Source organism: Leucoraja erinacea, unplaced genomic scaffold (genome assembly GCF_028641065.1).
Source record: "Leucoraja erinacea ecotype New England unplaced genomic scaffold, Leri_hhj_1 Leri_707S, whole genome shotgun sequence".
In the NCBI taxonomy this organism is placed as follows: Eukaryota; Metazoa; Chordata; class Chondrichthyes; order Rajiformes; family Rajidae; genus Leucoraja; species Leucoraja erinaceus.
The window spans coordinates 35,001-55,115 of NW_026576627.1; the positions used below are offsets into that span (position 1 = coordinate 35,001).

Genomic DNA, 20,115 nt, shown 5'->3' on the forward strand with positions numbered 1-20,115 from the left:
TCTGGGGCAAAAGGAATAGGCGATGTTGGCCGATTGGGAAAGGGGGAGATGCAGCGAGACCTGGGTGTCATGGTACACCAGTCATTGAAGGTAGGCATGCAGGTGCAGCAGGCAGTAAAGAAAGCGAATGGTATGTTAGCTTTCATTGCAAAAGGATTTGAGTATAGGAGCAGAGAGGTTCTACTGCAGTTGTACAGGGTCTTGGTGAGACCACACCTGGAGTATTGCGTACAGTTTTGTCTCCAAATCTGAGGAAGGACATTATTGCCATAGAGGGAGTGCAGAGACGGTTCACCAGACTGATTCCTGGGATGTCAGGACTGTCTTATGAAGAAAGACTGGATAGACTTGGTTTATACTCTCTAGAATTTAGAAGATTGAGAGGGGATCTTATAGAAACTTACAAAATTTTAAGGGGTTGGACAGGCTAGATGCAGGAAGATTGTTCCCGATGTTGGGGATGTCCAGGACAAGGGGTCACAGCTTAAGGATAAAGGGGAAATCCTTTAAAACCGAGATGAGAAGAACTTTTTTCACGCAGAGAGTGGTGAATCTCTGGAACTCTCTGCCACAGAGGGTAGTTGAGGCCAGTTCATTGGCTATATTTAAGGGGGAGTTAGATGTGGCCCTTGTGGCTAAGGGGATCAGGAGGTATGGAGAGAAGGCAGGTACGGGATACTGAGTTGGATGATCAGCCATGATCATATTGAATGGCGGTGCAGGCTCGAAGGGCCGAATGGCCTCTACTCTTGCACCTAATTTCTATGTTTCCGATCGAGAGGCTTCTTCCGACGTCTGGAGAAACCCAGCAGGGAGAACGTGCAAACTCTACGTAGACAGACAGACAGACAGACAGCACCCGAGGTCAGGATCGAACTCGGATCTGTGGCACCGGGTGGCAGCAGCTCTACCAGTTGCACCCACGAGCTGCCCAGCGTGAAAAAGGGAACAACGTCTAGTCACCTTTACAGAGCTGCATGCAGGCAGCACCGAGGCCAAAACGGGAAGCATCACAGGTCACGACAATCGGCAACTTGAGGTCAAAGAATCGCAGTACATGAGTGTCAATCAGCTGCTTTTTTAAAGCATCAAAAGACAGTTTGGTGCTGTGGGCATCCCACTTCTGACACCATGTAAAGGTGACTAGACGTTGTCCATAGTCCTTTAGCTAGGTCTTTATTTAAACACTAATAACACACGTTCCAGTACTAACCACAACTGGTCTACACACGTACTGGAACCCAACAGGGAGGGAACATGCAGAGACTACAGTTATACTATAGAATGTGGGAGGGACGATATGCTAATGAGGTAGTTACATATATGGTTGCATGCATAACCATCTACAGTGCCGTTTCCAAAACGTTCCAAATATTATACCGCGGCGCATCGGTAGAGTTGCTGCCTCACAGCGCCAGAGACCCGGGTTCCATCCAGACCTGTCTGTACGGAGTATAGTTGAGAGGCACACAGGCCCTTCAGCCCACCGTGTCCGCGCCGACCAGCGACCTCCGCACATATTAACACTATCCACCCCCGCACAATATACACTTATACCAAGCCAATTCATCTACAAACTATACGGTTTGTTTTAGTGCTCGTGTACGTGGTGATCTCTGATCGGCATGGACTCAAATGGCCGAAATGCCCCAGGCCCTATCTCATAGAAACATAGAAAATAGGTGCAGGAGTAAGGGCCATTCGGCCCTTCGAGCCTGCACCAGCACCGCCATTCGATATGATCACGGCTGATCATCCAACTCAGTTTCCCATCCCTGCCTTCTCTCCATACCCCTTGATCCCTTTAGCCACAAGGGCCACATCTAACTCCCTCTTAAATATAGCCGATGAACTGTGTGGCCTCAACTACCTTCTGTGGCAGAGAATTCCACAGATGTTGGGGAAGTCCAGAACAAGGGGTCACAGTTTAAGGATAAAGGGGAAATCTTTTAGGACCGAGATGAGGAAAACTTTTTTCACACAGAGTGGTGAATCTGTGGAATTCTCTGCCGCAGAAGGTAGTTGAGGCCACACAGTTCATTGGCTATATTTAAGAGGGAGTTAGATGTGGCCCTTGTGGCTAAAGGGATCAGGGGGTATGGAGAGAAGGCAGGTACGGGATACCGAGTTGGATGATCAGCCATGATCATATTGAATGGCGGTGCTGCTGCTGGCTCGAAGGGCCGAATGGCCTATACTCCTGCACCTATTGTCTATGTTTCTATGTGGCCCTTGTGGCTAAAGGGATCAGGGGGCATGGAGAGAAGGCAGGAACGGGATACTGAGTTGGATGATCAGCCATGATCATATTGAATGGCGGTGCAGGCTCGAAGGGCCGAATGGCCTCTACTCCTGCACCTATTTTCTATGTTTCTATCCCTTTAGCCACAAGGACCACATCTACCTATCCTTAGGACATTTTATTATTTGCCAAAATATATTTCTCAATGTTTCTTGTTTAAAGCCTGCACAATCACCCAAACTACTCATTTATCTATCTATCTATTCATTCATTCATTCATTCATTCACTCACTCATTCATTTATCTATCTATCTATTTATCTATCTATCATCTAATAACAGACAAGCCTGCAGCATGGAATGATGTCAACAACCCTGATTTTGGCAAATAATAAAATGTCCTAATTTTGTCCAACTAACAGCTGACAATTATCCCATTCCTTAGCTTGCATCTGAGCTCCCTCTTGAATTTACCTTAGTTTCTATCTATTTTTTGGACTGTAAATCTAGGTAGCTGTGCCTCACAGTCACCCCGACTGGCACAGTAAATTGCAGCTAAAAAACTGGCCGCTTGCGATGTTTTTAGCGGGTGTGAAAGTGCGTGTTTTCCCATTTCCCATATTATTTTTTTATTCAAATCGTTTGCTATGTCGCTCTTCAAGGGAGATGCTAAATGCATTTCGTTGTCTCTGTACTGTACACTGACAATGACAATTAAAATTGAATCTGAATCTGAATCACCGACATGTACCGGAAGTACCAAGTGTCCTCCAGTTAAAATTTTCGGTCACATGGGTGGGGATATACGCTCCAGTGACCTTTCGTGAAATCACCCTATAGGTCAAGCTTTAGTTTACCGAAGAGATCCTGTTGGAACTGTATAAAACATAGGTTGAGCAGGTTCCGTATAAACTTCATGTCTACAAAGCCCTCAATGGGCTTGCCCTGCCTCCACCTACATAAAAAGTCTTCTCACCCACCCCTCCACCTACAGGCTCCGCAGATCGGCCGACATTGGGGGGCTGCTGAATATCCCGTGGTCTCGGCATAAGCTCAGGGGCGATCGACCATGCCTTTGCGGTTGCAGCCCCTAGACTGTGGAACAGCATCCCCCCCTTCCCCATCAGAACGAACTGCCCCCTCCGTCGACTCTATTAAGTCAAGGCTAAAGACTTATCTAAGGTACACAAAAAAAAAGCTGGAGAAACTCAGCGGGTGCAGCGGCATCTATGGAGCGAAGGAAATAGGCAACGTTTCGGGCTCGAAACCCAGAAGGGTTTCGGCCCGAAACGTTACCTATTTCCTTAAGGATTTCGGGCCCGAAACGTTGCCTATTTCCTTAAGGATTTCGGCCTGAAACGTTACCCATTTCCTTAAGGATTTCGGGCCTGAAACGTTACCCATTTCCTTAAGGGTTTCGGCCCGAAACGTTACCTATTTCCTTAAGGGTTTCGGGCCTGAAACGTTGCCTATTTCCTTAAGGGTTTCGGACCCGAAACGTTACCTATTTCCTTAAGGGTTTCGAACCCGAAACGTTACCTATTTCCTTAAGGATTTCGGGCCCAAAACGTTGCCTATTTCCTTAAGGATTTCGGGCCTGAAACGTTACCTATTTCCTTAAGGATTTCAGCCCGAAACGCTACCTATTTCCTTAACGATTTCGGCCCGAAACGTTACCTATTTCCTTAAGGGTTTCGGGCCCGAAACGTTACCTATTTCCTTAGCTCCATAGATGCTGCTGCACCCGCTGAGTTTCTCCAGCTTTTTTGTGTACCTTCGATTTCCCAGCATCTGCAGTTCCTTCTTAAAGACTTATCTCTACTCCCAAGCCTTTCCTGACGTCCTCCGAGTGACGGCTACATGTATATATGTATGTAGTTTGTTTTGTTGTGTTATTCTTATAACAAATGTAAAGCACTTTGGCCAACGAGAGTTGTTTATTAAATGTACTATGTAAATATATGTGACTTGACTCGACTTGACATGGGATGGGACTATTCCTTGGAGCTTAGGAGAATGAGAGGTGATCTTATAAGGGTGTATAAAATCATGAGATTAATAGATCGGGTAAACATAGAAACATAGAAATTAGGTGCAGGAGTAGAGGCCATTCGGCCCTTTGAGCCTGCACCGCCATTCAATATGATCATGGCTGATCATCCAACTCAGTATCCCGTACCTGCCTTCTCTCCATACCCCCTGATCCCCTTAGCCACAAGGGCCACATCTAACTCCCTCTTAAATATAGCCAATGAACTGTGTGACCTCGACTACCCTCTGCGGCAGAGATTTCCAGAGATTCACCACTCTCTGTGTGAAAAAAGTTCTTCTCATCTCGGTTTTAAAGGATTTCCCCCTTATCCTTAAGCTGTGACCCCTTGTCCTGGACTTCCCCAACATCGGGAGCAATGTTCCTGCATCTAGCCTGTCCAACCCCTTAAGAATTTTGTAAGTTTCTATAAGATCCCCTCTCAATCTTCTAAATTCTAGAGAGTATAAACCAAGTCTATCCAGTCTTCCTTCATAAGACAGTCCTGACATCCCACGAATCAGTCTGGTGAACCTTCTCTGCACTCCCTCTATGGCAAGAATGTCCTTCCTCAGATTTGGAGACCAAAACTGTACGCAATACTCCAAGTGTGGTCTCACCAAGACCCTGTACAACTGCAGTAGAACCTCCCTGCTCCTATACTCAAATCCTTTTGCTATGAAAGCTAACATACCATTCGCTTTCTTCACTGCCTGCTGCTCCTGCATGCCTACTTTCAATGACTGGTGTACCATGACACCCAGGTCTCGCTGCATCTCCCCTTTTCCTAGTCGGCCACCATTTAGATAATAGTCTGCTTTCCTGTTTTTGCCACCAAAATGGATAACCTCACATTTATCCACATTATACTGCATCTGCCAAACATTTGCCCACTCTTATAGGGGTATATAAAATCATGAGATTAATAGATCGGGTAGATGCACAGAGTAAGTGAATCGAGAATCAGGGGACATCAGGATTCAATTTTCAATAGGAATCTGGGATCCTTCAGAGGGTGACACAAATTGCTGGGGAAACTCAGCGGGACAGGCAGCATCTCTGGAGAAGGAATTGGCGACGTTTCGGGTCGGGACACTTCTTCATTTCTGTCGCCTTTGGATCAAAAAGGAGAGGTCAGAGAATTTAAATCAGGATCCTAGTTTGTGACTCTGGGAAGGGGCTGGATGTCCTTCGGCAAAACGTTCCTGGAAACATTCAAATCAGCATTCAAATACAGAGACGGGAAGTGTTATATGAGATGTTTATAACCATATAACAATTACAGCACGGAAACAGGCCATCTCGGCCCTACAAGTCCGTGCCGAACAATTTTTTTTTCCCCCTTAGTCCCACCTGCCTGCACTCATACCATAACCCTCCATTCCCTTCTCATCCATATGCCTATCCAATTTATTTTTAAATGATACCAATGAACCTGCCTCCACCACTTCCACTGGGAGCTCATTCCACACCGCTACCACTCTCTGAGTAAAGAAGTTCCCCCTCATATTACCCCTAAACTTCTGTCCCTTAATCCTGAAGTCATGTCCTCTTGTTTGAATCCTCCCTATTCTCAAAAGGAAAAGCTTGTCCACATCAACTCTGTCTATCCCTCTCATCATTTTAAAGACCTCTATCAAGTCCCCCCTTAACCTTCTGCGCTCCAGAGAATAAAGACCTAACTTATTCAACCTATCTCTGTAACTTAGTTGTTGAAACCCAGGCAACATTCTAGTAAATCTCCTCTGTACTCTCTCTATTTTGTTGACATCCTTCCTATAATTGGGCGACCAAAATTGTACACCATACTCCAGATTTGGTCTCACCAATGCCTTGTACAATTTTAACATTACATCCCAGCTTCTATACTCAATGCTCTGATTTATAAAGGCTAGCATACCAAAAGCTTTCTTTACCACCCTATCTATGAGATTCCACCTTCAAGGAACTATGCACGGTTATACCCAGATCCCTCTGTTCAACTGTATTCTTCAATTCCCTACCATTTGATGAAAGACCCAGGCAGGAAGACTTTATTTAGAGATACAGCACGGAAACAGGCCTTTCGGCCCATCAAGTCCACACCTACAAGCGATCCCAGCACACTAACATTATCCTACACACACTAGGGACAATTTTACATGTATACCAAGCCAATGAACCTACAAGCCTCGAAGTCCTTGGAGTTTTCATAGCAAAAGGATTTGAGTCCCCAATCAATAACCCGTGCCTGCCTTCTCCCCAATAGAAAAGTGGAAAATAGGTGCAGGAGGAGGCCATTCGGCCCAAAGACCGACACAAAATGCTGGAGTAACTCAGCGGGACAGGCAGAATCTCTGGAGAGAAGGAATGGGTGACGTTTCAGGAACGTGAAGAAAGCAAAATGGTATGTTAGCATTTTCATAGCAAAAGGATTTCAGTATAGGAGCAGGGAGGTTCTACTGCAGTTGTACAGGGTCTTGGTGAGGCCACACCTGGAGTATAGGAGTAGGGAGGTTCTACTGCAGTTGTACAGGGTCTTGGTGAGACCACAACTGGAGTATAGGAGCAGGGAGGTTCTACTGCAGTTGTACAGGGTCTTGGTGAGACCACACCTGGAGTATTGCGTACAGTTTTGGTCTCCAAATCTGAGGAAGGACATTCTTGCCATAGAGGGAGTGCAGAGAAGGTTCGCCAGACTGATTCCTGGGATGTCAGGACTGTCTTATGAAGAAAGACTGGATAGACTTGGTTTATACTCTCTAGAATTTAGGAGATTGAGTGGGGATCTTATAGAAACTTACAAAATTCTTAAGGGGTTGGACAGGCTAGATGCAGGAAGATTGCTCCCGATGTTGGGGAAGTCCAGGACAAGGGGTCACAGCTTAAGGATAAGGGGGAAATCCTTTAAAACCGAGATGAGAAGAACTTTTTTCACACAGAGAGTGGTGAATCTGTGGAACTCTCTGCCGCAGAGGGTAGTCGAGGCCACAGTTCATTGGCTATATTTAAGAGGGAGTTAGATGTGGCCCTTGTGGCTAAAGGGATCAGAGGATATGGAGAGAAGGCAGGTACGGGATACTGAGTTGGATGATCAGCCATGATCATATTGAATGGCGGTGCAGGCTCGAAGGGCCGAATGGCCTCTACTCCTGCACCTAATTTCTATGTTTAGTTTAGAGATACAGTGCGGAAACAGGCTTTTGGGCCCACCGAGTCCACACCCACTGGCGATCTCCGTACATTCACACTATCCTTATACTAGAGACAGTTTTCACACTTGGACCAAGCCAATTAATGTACAAACTCCGAACAGGCAGCACCCGTGGTCGGGATCGAACCCGGGTCTCTGGCACTGTGAGGCAGCAGCTCTACCCGCTGCGCCACCGTGACCGCCCTTTTGCATGAGAATAGACAATAGGTGCAGGCGTAGGCCATTCGGCCCATTCGAGCCAGTACTGCCATTCAATGTGATCATGGCTGATCATCCCCAAACTGATGTTGTTTACTTTAAAAAGGCACAAAGGAGCAAAGAGGTCCTTCTGCAGTTGTACAGGGCCCTAGTGAGACCACACCTGGAGTATCGTGTGCAGTTTTGGCCTGTTGGCCTTCATAACAAGAGGAGTTGAGTCTAGGAGCAAAGAGGTCCTTCTGCAGTTGTACAGGGCCCTAGTGAGACCACACCTGGAGTATTATGTGCAGTTTTGGTCCCCTAATTTGAGGAAGGACATTCTTGCTATTGAGGGAGCCCAGCGTAGGTTCACCAGGTTAATTCCCGGGATGGCGGGACTGTCGTATGCTGATAGAATGGAGCGGCTGTGGGCTTGTACACTCTGGAGTTTAGAAGGATGAGAGGATATCTTATTGAAATATAAGATTATTAACGGTTTGGACACGCTAGAGGCAGGAAACATGTTCCCGATGTTAGGGGAGCCCAGATCCAGGGGCCACACACAGTTTAAGAATAAGGGGTAAGCCATTTAGAACAGACACTTTTTCTCACAGAGAGTTGTGAGTCTGTGGAATTCTCTGCCTCAGAGGGCAGTGGAAGCCAATTCTCTGGATCCCCTCTCCTCCTTCTAAACATGTCCTATCCATGTACCTGTCCAACTGTTTCTTAAATGTTGGGATAGTCCCAGCCTCAACTACCTCCTCTGGCAGCTCGTTCCATACACCCACCACCCTTTGTGTGAAAAAGATTCCTGTTAAATCTTTAACCCCCTTCACCTTAAACCAATGTCCTCGATTCCCCTACTCTGGGCAAGAGACTGTGAGTCTACCCGATCTATTCCTCTCATTAATTTTTCACCCCCATAAGATCACCCCTCATCCTCCTCCGCTCCAGGGAATAGTGGAATTCTCTGCCTCACGGGGCGGTGGAGGCCGGTTCTCTGGGATGCTTTCAAGAGAGAGCTAGATAGGGCTCTTAAAGATAGCGGAGTCAGGGGATATGGGGAGATGGCAGGAACGGGGTACTGATTGGGGATGATCAGCCATGATCACATTGAATGGCGGTGCTGGCTGGAAGGGCCGAATGGCCTACTCCTGCACCTATTTTCTATGTATCTATGTTTCTATGTTTCTCTCCCTCTCTTCTTCTCTCCTTCTCTTCTTCTCTCCTTCTCTCCCTCTCTCCCTCTCTCCCTCTCTCCCTCTCTCCCTCTCTCCCTCACTCCCTCACTCCCTCTCTCCCTCTCTGGGCTGTGTCTCTAAATATCGGTGTACAGAAGCCAATTAACCGACCGTCCCGCACCCACATGGTCACGGGGAGAACGTGCAAACTCCGCGCGGACAGCACCGGTAGTCAGGGTGGCAGCGAACTCTACCGTGCCACAGAGATTTTGAATTTAAAACTTAGCTGGATGCACGCGAGGGTTCTGCGTGAAGCTATTTTGAGAAACAGAGCAGAACGTATCAGGATTTCAGCAGTCGCGTGGGTCTGCGAGTGGGAAGGTGTGAAAGGCTCCGTGGGCTGTGGGTCTGAATCATACGAGAGGTTTCAGTTGCACGGCACCCGATCACATTGTAACGTGACTAGACGATCACAGACCAAGTCCACGCCGACCAGCGATCACCCCGTACACCAGCATTACCCCCACACGACTGTCCACCCCCTTTAAGAATTTTGTAAGTTTCTATAAGATCCCCTCTCAATCTCCTAAATTCTAGAGAGTATAAACCAAGTCTATCCAGTCTTTCTTCATAAGACAGTCCTGACATCCCAGGAATCAGTCTGGTGAACCGTCTCTGCACTCCCTCTATGGCAATAATGTCCTTCCTCAGATTTGGAGACCAAAACTGTACGCAATACTCCAGGTGTGGTCTCACCAAGACCCTGTACAACTGCAGTGGAACCTCCCTGCTCCTATACTCAAATCCTTTTGCTATGAAGAATGTCTTTCCTCAGATTAGGAGACCAAAACTGTACGCAATACTTCAGGTGTGGTCTCACCAAGACCCTGTACAACTGCAGTAGACCCTCCCTGCTCCTATACTCAAATCCTTTTGCAATGAAAGCTAACATACCATTCGCTTTCTTTACTGCCTGCTGCACCTGCATGCCTACCTTCAATGACTGGTGTACCATGACACCCAGGTCTCGCTGCATCTCCCCCTTTCCCAATCGGCCACCATTTAGATAATAAATGTTACCCGAACACATAATCTCCCCTAGTCCCATACACCTGCGCTCAGACCATAACCCTCCATTCCCTTCCCATCCATATGCCTATCCAATTTATTTTTAAATGATAAAAACGAACCTGCCTCCACCACCTTCACTGGAAGCTCATTCCACACCACTACCACTCTCTGAGTAAAGAAGTTCCCCCTCATGTTACCCCTAAACTTCAGTCCCTTAATTCTCAAGTCATGTCCCCTTGTTTGAATCTTCCCTACTCTCAGTGGGAAAAGCTTTTCCACGTCAACTCTGTCTATCCCTCTCATCATTTTAAAAACCTCTATCAAGTCCCCCCTTAACCTTCTGCGCTCCAAAGAATAAAGCCCTAACTTGTTCAACCTTTCTCTGTAACTTGTTCTTGGTCTCTGTTAACAAAACAAGCCTTATCGAATGGTATGTAGACAAAAATGCTGGAGAAACTCAGCAGGTGAGGCAGCATCTATGGAGCGAAGGAATAGGTGACGTTTCGGGCAGAGACCCTTCTCGAATGGTACAGTAATCCCTGGTTATAACGGACCATAGCGGGATGAATGGTGTAGGAAAGAATTGCAGATGCTGGTTAAAAATCAAAGGTAGAAGGGAGCTGTCTGAACGGAGTTTGCACGTTGTCCACTGCCTGACCTGCTGAGTTACTCCAGCTTTCTGTGTCTGTCTTCAATCTACGAATCTGGATGCGTTTGGAATGCGGGTGGAAACCAGAGCTCCGGGAGGAAACTGGGCTTGTACGGCAGCTGGGCTTGTACACTCTGTGGAGTTTAGAAGGATGAGAGGGTATCTCATTGAAACATGTAAGAGTGTTAAGGGCTTGGACCCGCTAGAGGCAGGAAACATGTTCACGATGTTGGGGGAGTCCAGAACCAGGGGCCACACAGAGTTCAAGAATAAGGAGTAAGCCATTTAGAACAGAGACGAGGAAACACTTTTTATCACAGTGAGTGGTGAGTCTGTGGAATTCTCTGCCTCAGAGGGCGGTGGAGGCCGGTTCTCTGGATGCTTTCAACAGAGAGCTAGATAGGGCTCTTAAAGATAGCGGAGTCAGGGGATATGGGGAGAAGGCAGGAACGGGGTGCTGATTGGGGATGATCAGCCGTGATCACATTGAATGGCGGTGCTGGCCCAAATGAGATGAGAAAATCATTTTTTTTCACACACACAGAGAGTGGTGAATCTGTGGAACTCTCTGCCACAGAGGGTAGTTGAGGCCAGTTCATTGGCAATATTTAAGAGGGAGTTAGATGTGGCCCTTGTGGCTAAGGGGATCAGAGGGTAAGGAGAGAAGGCAGGTATGGGATACTGAGTTGGATGATCAGCCATGATGCATTTCGTTGTCTCTGTACTGTACACTGACAATGACAATTAAAATTGAATCTGAATCTGATGATCATCGAAGGGCCGAATGGCCTACTCCTGTACCTAATTTCTATGTTTCTATCACATTGAATGGCGGTGCAGGCCCGAAGGGCCAAATGGCCTCTACTCCTGCACCTGTTGTCTATTGTCTATTGAAACCCACTCAGGTCGGGGGGGGGAAAGAGCGTGCAAACTCCATACAGACAGAGCCCGTGGTCAGGATTGAACCCGGGTCTCTGACGCTGTGAGGCAGCAACTCTACTGCTGCGCCACTGTGCTGCCCCAAGTTTAGTCAGTGGAAACAAGGAACTGCAGATGCTGGTTCACCAGAAAAGAAACAAGTGCTGGAGTAACTTGGGCAGGTGTTGAGTGGGCGACCCTCCTTCACAACACCTATTCATGTCTCTCCAGGGATGCTGCCCGAACCGACGAGTAACTCCAGAACTACCATAAGACGTTGCACACTGAGTCTCCTCCGCCATTCGATCGGGGCTGATCTTTCCCTCTCATAGAAACATAGACAATAGGTGCAGGAGTAGAGGCCATTCGGCCCTTCGAGCCTGCACCAGCACCGCCATTCAATATGATCATGGCTGATCATCCAACTCAGTATCCCATCCCTGCCTTCTCTCCATACCCCCTGATCCCTTTAGCCACATCTAACTCCCTCTTAAATATAGCCAATGAACTGTGTGGCCTCAACTACCTTCTGTGGCAGAGAATTCCACAGATTCACCACTCTCTGTGTGAAAAAATGATTTTCTCATCTCGGTCCTAAAAGATTTCCCCCTTATCCTTAAGCTGTGACCCCTTGTTCTGGACTTCCCCAACATCGGGAACAATCTTCCTGCATCTAGCCTGTCCAACCCCTTAAGAATTTTGTACGTTTCTATAAGATCCCCCCTCAATTTTCTAAATTCTAGCGAGTACAAGCCGAGTCTATCCAGTCTTTCTTCATATGAAAGTCCTGACATCCCAGGAATCAGTCTGGTGAACCTTCTCTATACTCCCTCTAGGGCAAGAATGTCTTTCCTCAGATTAGGAGACCAAAACTGTATGCAATACTCCAGGTGTGGTCTCACCAACACCCTGTACAACTGCAGTAGAACCTCTCAACCCCATTCTCCTGCCTTCTACCCATAAACTTTGACACCCATGTTTGAGGAGTAGAATAGGCCTACTACTGATTATGCTTTGTGTCAGAAGGAACTGCAGATGCTGGTTCACACTGAAGATAGACACAAAATGCTGGAGTAACTCAGAGGGACAGGCAGTATCTCTGGAGAGATGTAAAGGTTGACGTTTCGGGACACACACATAATACATATATATATATACATATATATATACACATACATACATATATATACACATACATACATATATACACACACACACACGTGTGTGCGTGTGTGTCCGCATACATACATATACATATCTACACACACACATATGAATGTATATATATATATATATATGTGTGTGTGTGTGTGTGTGTGTGTGTGTGTGTGTGTGTGTATATATATATACACACACACACACGTACATATATATACACACACACATATACACACACGCACACATATATACACACACGCACACATATATACACACACGCACACATATATACATACACACACACATACTTATATACACACACACAAATATATACATACACACACATATATACATACACACACACATATATATATATATTGCACACACACACGCACACATATCGTATACATATACACACACACACATTTATATATTTATATACATACATGTATATAGACATACACACATACAAACTCACACATAATACACACACACACACACACACACACAAACTCAGATACACAGATGGCCACTCAGACACATACACACCCAGGCATGTGCACACACTCAGGCACACCCGCACACTCATATACATACAAACACACACACACACACACATGTATGAAGAGTCTCAACCCAAAATGTCACCCATCCCTTCTCTCCATAGATGGTGCCTGTCTGAGTTACTCCGGCATTTTGTGTCTTCCCTACATATGCTTTCTTGTTTTTTAAAATAGATACAACAGAAAGAATACAATGCCAATCCATACTGCTGTGTCCTTCTAGAAGTGAGCAATCTAAACTCACATGAGTGCAAAGTGTAGAGTCATACAGCGTGGAAACAGGCCCTTCGGCCCAACTTGCCCACACCGACTTACATGCCCCATCTAGACTAGTCCCACCTGCCTGGGTTTGGCCCATATCCCTCCACACCTGTCCTGTCCGTGTACCTGTCTACATAACAGTTTCTTAAACGTTGCGATAGTCCCCTACCTCCTCTGGCAGCTTGTTCCAGACACCCACCGATCTGTGAGACAAAGTTACCCCTCAGATTCCCCGTCACCTTAAACCCATGTCCTCTGCTCCTCGATTCACCTACTCTGAGCAAGAGACTTAGTGCATCTCCCCTATCTAGTTCTCTCATGATTATATAGATACATAGAAAATAGGTGCAGGAGTAGAGGCCATTCGGCCCTTCGAGCCTGCACCGCCATTCAATATGATCATGGCTGATCATAGAAACATAGAAATTAGGTGCAGGAGTAGAGGCCATTTGGCCCTTCAAGCCAGCACCGCCATTCAATATGATCATGGCTGATCATCCAACTCAGTATCCTGTACCTGCCTTCTCTCCATACCCCCTGATCCCTTTAGCCACAAGGGCCACATCTAACTCCCTCTTAAATATAACCGATGAACTGTGTGGCCTCAACTACCTTCTGTGGCAGAGAATTCCACAGATTCACCACTCTGTGTGTGTGTGAAAAAAAAATGTATTTCTCATCTTGGTCCTAAAAGATTTCTTCCCCCTTATCCTTAAACTGTGTGTGTGGCCCCTTGTTCTGGACTTCCCCAACATCGGGAACAATCTTCCTGCATCTAGCCTGTCCAACCCCTTAAGAATTTTGTAAGTTTCTATAAGATTCCCCAACATCGGGAATAATCTGGAGAAACTCAGCGGGTGCAGCAGCATCTATGGAGCGAAGGAAATAGGCAACGTTTCGGCCCGAAACGTTGGCTATTTCCTTCGCTCCATAGATGCTGCTGCACCCGCTGAGTTTCTCCAGCTTTTTTGTGTACCTTCGATTCTCCAGCATCTGCAGTTCCTTCTTAAACATCGGGAATAATCTTCCTGCATCTAGCCTACCCTCTGTGGCAGAGATTCACCACTCTCTGTGTGAGGTGTACACACCTCTGTAAGACCACCCCTCATCCTCCTGCGCTCCAGGGAATAGAGACCCAGCCCTGCCCCAACCTCTCCCTGTAGCTCAGGCCCCTCGAGTCCTGGCAACATCCTCGTAAATCCCTGCACCCTTGACAACATAGAAACATAGAAATTAGGTGCAGGAGGAGGCCATTCGGCCCTTCGAGCCTGCACCGCCATTCAATATGATCATGGCTGATCATCCAACTCAGTATCCCGTACCTGCCTTCTCTCCATACCCCCTGATCCCCTTAGCCACAAGGGCCACATCTAACTCCCTCTTAAATATAGCCAATGAACTGGCCTCAACTACCCTCTGTGGCAGAGATTACCAGAGATTCACCACTCTCTGCGTGAAAAAAGTTCTTCTCATCTCGGTTTTAAAGGATTTCCCCTTTATCCTTAAACTGTGACCCCTTGTCCTGGACTTCCCCAACATCGGGAACAATCTTCCTGCATCTAGCCTGTCCAACCCCTTAAGAATTTTGTAAGTTTCTATAAGATCCCCTCTCAATCTTCTAAATTCTAGAGAGTATAAACCAAGTCTATCCAGTCTTTCTTCATAAGACAGTCCTGACATCCCAGGAATCAGTCTGGTGAACCGTCTCTGCACTCCCTCTATGGCAATAATGTCCTTCCTCAGATTTGGAGACCAAAAATGTACGCAATAATCCACGTGTGGTTCTCACCAAGACCCCGTACAACTGCAGTAGAACCTCTCTGCTCCTATACTCAAATCCTTTTTGAGTATAGGAGCAGAGAGGTTGACAACATAGAAACATAGAAATTAGGTGCAGGAGTAGGCCATTCGGCCCTTCGAGCCTGCACCAGCACCGCCATTCAATATGATCATGGCTGATCATCCAACTCAGTATCCCGTACCTGCCTTCTCTCCATACCCCCTAATCCCCTTAGCCACATCTAACTCCCTCTTAAATATAGGGACAACATATTTCCTATAACATGGTGCCCAGAACTGAACACAATACTCTAAATGCGACCTCACTTGTACGACTGCAACATGACCTCCCCAAACTTCGAGACTCAATCGCCCTGCAAACGCACAGTTTGTGAATTCTTCCCGAAGTGCATGCAATGCAATGCAAAGGCTAATGTTACTGTCCACCTCCCCTAAGACAAGTGGGTCTCAGAGATGTACCCTCAAAAGAAAATGGTGGCAATGTAAAACATGCTTGGACATAGACTGACTGCTTGCACATTTGCTAAAACCCACGACAGAGAGAGCGTGGACTCGATTAGCAAAAGTGCGTGTAGACTCAATTCCCCGGGTCGGTCGAGACGTTGACTAAAAACGTCAAGAGGGTTTTTTGTTTTTTTGCATTTTTAAAAATACATACAGACGACATCTCTGCACACAAGTTGGGTAGGAAACAAAAGTGGACTAGGGGTTTATTTAACAGGAGAGAGAGAGAGATAAGCAAGAACAAAGCGCTGCGCCACCATACAGATCAGACAAAACGAATCTTAAAAAAGTTCATGGGGGGTTTTTTGTTTTTTTTGCAAAAGCAATTAGATTAAACGACTCAAATCCTCCCCAACTCTTCAGCCAAAAGTTCCTTTTTTAAACGTTGGAAGGATATGATACTAGGAGATTGGAAGGTGGGGAGGGGGGGGAGGAAGAGAGAAATGAAAGATTTCTTTCTCCAGAGGAAGAGGGGAGGGGAAACATTATATAAAATATTACATTCGGTTACAACGGCAAAGGAAAAATATCGAATGCACCAAAAATAAAAATCGTTCAACAACACACTTACATTTCCAGCAAGTTTGATCAGCTTCCAGCAATATTATTTGGGTTTTTTTTTAAATAAAAGATCACACACAACAATAAATTTGCAATTAAATGTTTACTCCTCCCTTCTGCAAGGGAAGATAGTCTTAATTCCTGCGTTTGAGACACATTTCTTCAAGGGATTAGATAATGGGCGAGTGTGAATTAAATAAAGACAGCCTACCAGAGAGGGGGGGAAACACACACAAAAGCCTTTTACCCTTAAAAAAACAATCCTCTCTCTCTGCAAAACAAGGTTCCTCTTTCCCTAGGCCTGGGGAGGCCTTTTAATCCACCAAGCGTCGATTTTCTCAATCAATCCTCCTTGTCTTTTATATAAGAGGGGAGGGGAGGAAAAAATCTCAAATGGATCTCAAATGGCTTAACCTTGAGGGGAGGGGGCTGGAAATCCAATATTTAGAAGGAGGGGGGAGGGGGGGAGGGGGGGATGTTTAAATGCAAAAAAATCCCCCCCCACAACCAACACTAAATCCCTTCCCCCCCCTTCACAACTAATTGAGCCCCAGGTTTCGACCTGCCTTTGTAGGCCTGAAATGAAATCCTCTTTGGCTCCAAATTCACAGCAAAAAAAACCTCCCACTCGAATTTTACTTGACTACAACCCCCCCAGACATGTACCCCCTTTATTTCTGTACCTGAAAAATGATTTTGGGGGGGTTATAAACTGAAATATGAAATATTTTGAGGGATTAAGTTTAAACCACCCCCCCCCACCTCTCTCTCAAAAAAAAAGCTTCAATTTAATATCATTAGGAAATATTTTTTTCAGTTTTTTTAAAGGGGGGTGTTTTTTAAAGGGGGGAGGCAGAAAAATAATGTTTTAAAGATAATTAGGATGGTGGATTTTTTCAATTGAGTGAAATGTGGGTTTTTTTCACTTCCAGGTGGGTTTTGCTTCACTGGAAAACAAAAACATCAGAGAGGGGATGTCCAGGCAATGTTAAACACAATAGGAGACAATCTGGGTACACATGGGGTTGAGGGGGGGAGATATTAAGGAGGGAGAGAGGAGAGAGACACACACATAAACTTTACCTGCTCCTCAGTCCACACTGCACTAAACAAGCTCACAAACCCCACCCCCCCCCCCGGCACGTGACCCGGTCTCCCCCAGCGCGGCTTCACCACGCCCGCCATCTTGGGCACCGTGACGTCACCCCACCCCCCCCCTCCCCTCCTCCAAGCACCCCCCCCCCCCCCCGGCACGTGACCCGGTCTCCCCCAGCGCGGCTTCACCGCACACCCGCCATCTTGGGCTCCGTGCCGTCACCCCACCGCCACTCCACACACACACACCAACCCCCCCGGCACGTGATCCCGGCCACACAATACAACTCCACCCCCCCCCCTCCCCGGCACGTGACCCCGGCCTGCCCCAGCGCGGCTTCACCCCCCCTCCCCCACACACCCGCCATCTTGGGCACCGTGACGTCACCCACCACCACACACACACACACCCCCCTCCCCCCTCAAAATGACAATCCACCTGTTTCCATGGTTTTTGTTTAGATATATATTAATATGTGATATATTATTACATGTATATTATATATTATATTAAAATTCACCTTTTCAATGGTTTTGTTTAGAAATATATACATTACAACACACAATAACAACACAATACAAAACAATTTATTTACATATATATATATACATTACAACACACATATATATTTATACATTACAACACACATATGTATATATACATTACAACACACATATATATTTATACATTACAACACACATATATATTTATACATTACAACACACATATGTATATATACATTACAACACACATATGTATATATACATTACAACACACATATGTATATATACATTACAACACACATATGTATATACATTACAACACACATATATATTTATACATTACAACACACATATGTATATATACATTACAACACACATATGTATATATACATTACATTACAACACACATATATATTTATACATTACAACACGCATATATATTTATACATTACAACACGCATATATATTTATACATTACAACACACATATGTATATATACATTACAACACGCATATATATTTATACATTACAACACGCATATATATTTATACATTACAACACACATATGTATATATACATTACAACACACATATGTATATACATTACAACACACATATATATTTATACATTACAACACACATATGTATATATACATTACAACACACATATGTATATATACATTACAACACGCATATATATTTATACATTACAACACGCATATATATTTATACATTACAACACACATATGTATATATACATTACAACACGCATATATATTTATACATTACAACACGCATATATATTTATACATTACAACACACATATGTATATATACATTACAACACGCATATATATTTATACATTACAACACACATATATATTTATACATTACAACACACATATGTATATATACATTACAACACACATATGTATATATACATTACAACACACATATGTATGTATACATTACAACACACATATGTATATATACATTAGAACACACATATATATATATATACATTACAACACACATATGTATGTATACATTACAACACACAATACAATACAATTTATTTGTTGTCATCTGAACCCCATTGAGGTTCAAACTTTTGTATTGTATTGTATTGTATTCAAATATTATTGTCATTGTCTCAATTTGAGACAACGAAATGAATTTCCCGTACAGGCGGTATCGTTAAAAAATTTTTTTAAAAAATCACAAGAAAAATAATAAAAATAAATAATAAATAAATAATAAAACATATTAAAAATAAAATTGAAATTGAGTTAAAAATGTTTTTAAAAAAGCACAAACACAGAAAGTCCACAACACAACAACAAAATGTTGTTCCTGCCGTTATACACACGAGAAAGACCCAAGTTTACACAGACATCCATCACAGCGCATCTCCTCTCCTCCTCGCTGTGATGGAAGTCAAAGACTTATCTCTCCCCTGCACTCCCCATTCCCCTCCCGATGTAAGAGGCAGAGTCAAAGTCAAAGCCCCCGGCGGGCACTAACAAAGTCCCGCGGCCATTTACACCATGCCGGATGATGCAAGGCCACGCTCCGGGTCATATTGTTGCAGCCCCCGGCGGGTGCTAGCAAAGTCCCGCGGCCATTAACGCTACACCGGATGATGCAAGGCCGCGCTCCAGGTCATATTGTTGGAGCCCACGGCGGGTGCTAGCAAAGTCCCGCGGCCATTTACACCACGCCGGATGATGCAAGGCCACGCTCCGAGTCATGTTGTTGGAGCCCCCGGCGTGCGCTAGCAAAGTCCCGCGGCCATTTACACCGCGCCGGGCGATGCAAGGCCGCGCTCCGGGTCTTGTTGTTGGAGCCCCTGGCGGGTGCTAGCAAAGTCCCACGGCCATTTACACCGCGCGGGGTGATGCAAGGCCACGCTCCGGGTCTTATTGCTGGAGCCCCCGGCGGGCACTAGCAAAGTCCCGCGGCCATTTACACCGCGCGGGGCGATGCAAGGCCACGCTCCGGGTCTTGTTGTTGGAGCCCCTGGCGGGCGCTAGCAAAGTCCCGCGGCCATTCCAAGCCGCGCAGGTCGATGATGTAAGGCCCCGCTCCAGGTCATCTTCAAACCCACAACTCGAGCGGAGTTGTAATATATTAATATGTGATATATTATTACATGTATATAATATATAATAAATGTATATGATATATGATATATGCTATATTATATAATCTA

The 20,115-nt window shown here is 45.4% G+C and overlaps 1 protein-coding gene across 1 annotated transcript in view; it reads right to left on the minus strand.

The window, feature by feature from the left end:
* Positions 1-17,439, minus strand: part of LOC129694556 (ubiquitin-associated protein 2-like) — a gene marked incomplete at its 3' end in the record, with an annotated part of 48,368 nt that extends 30,929 nt beyond the window's left edge. Inside the window, exon 1 of the mRNA XM_055631283.1 lies at positions 17,390-17,439. The remainder of the gene's footprint in view (positions 1-17,389) is intronic.
* Between the last annotated feature and the right edge of the window lie 2,676 nt (positions 17,440-20,115).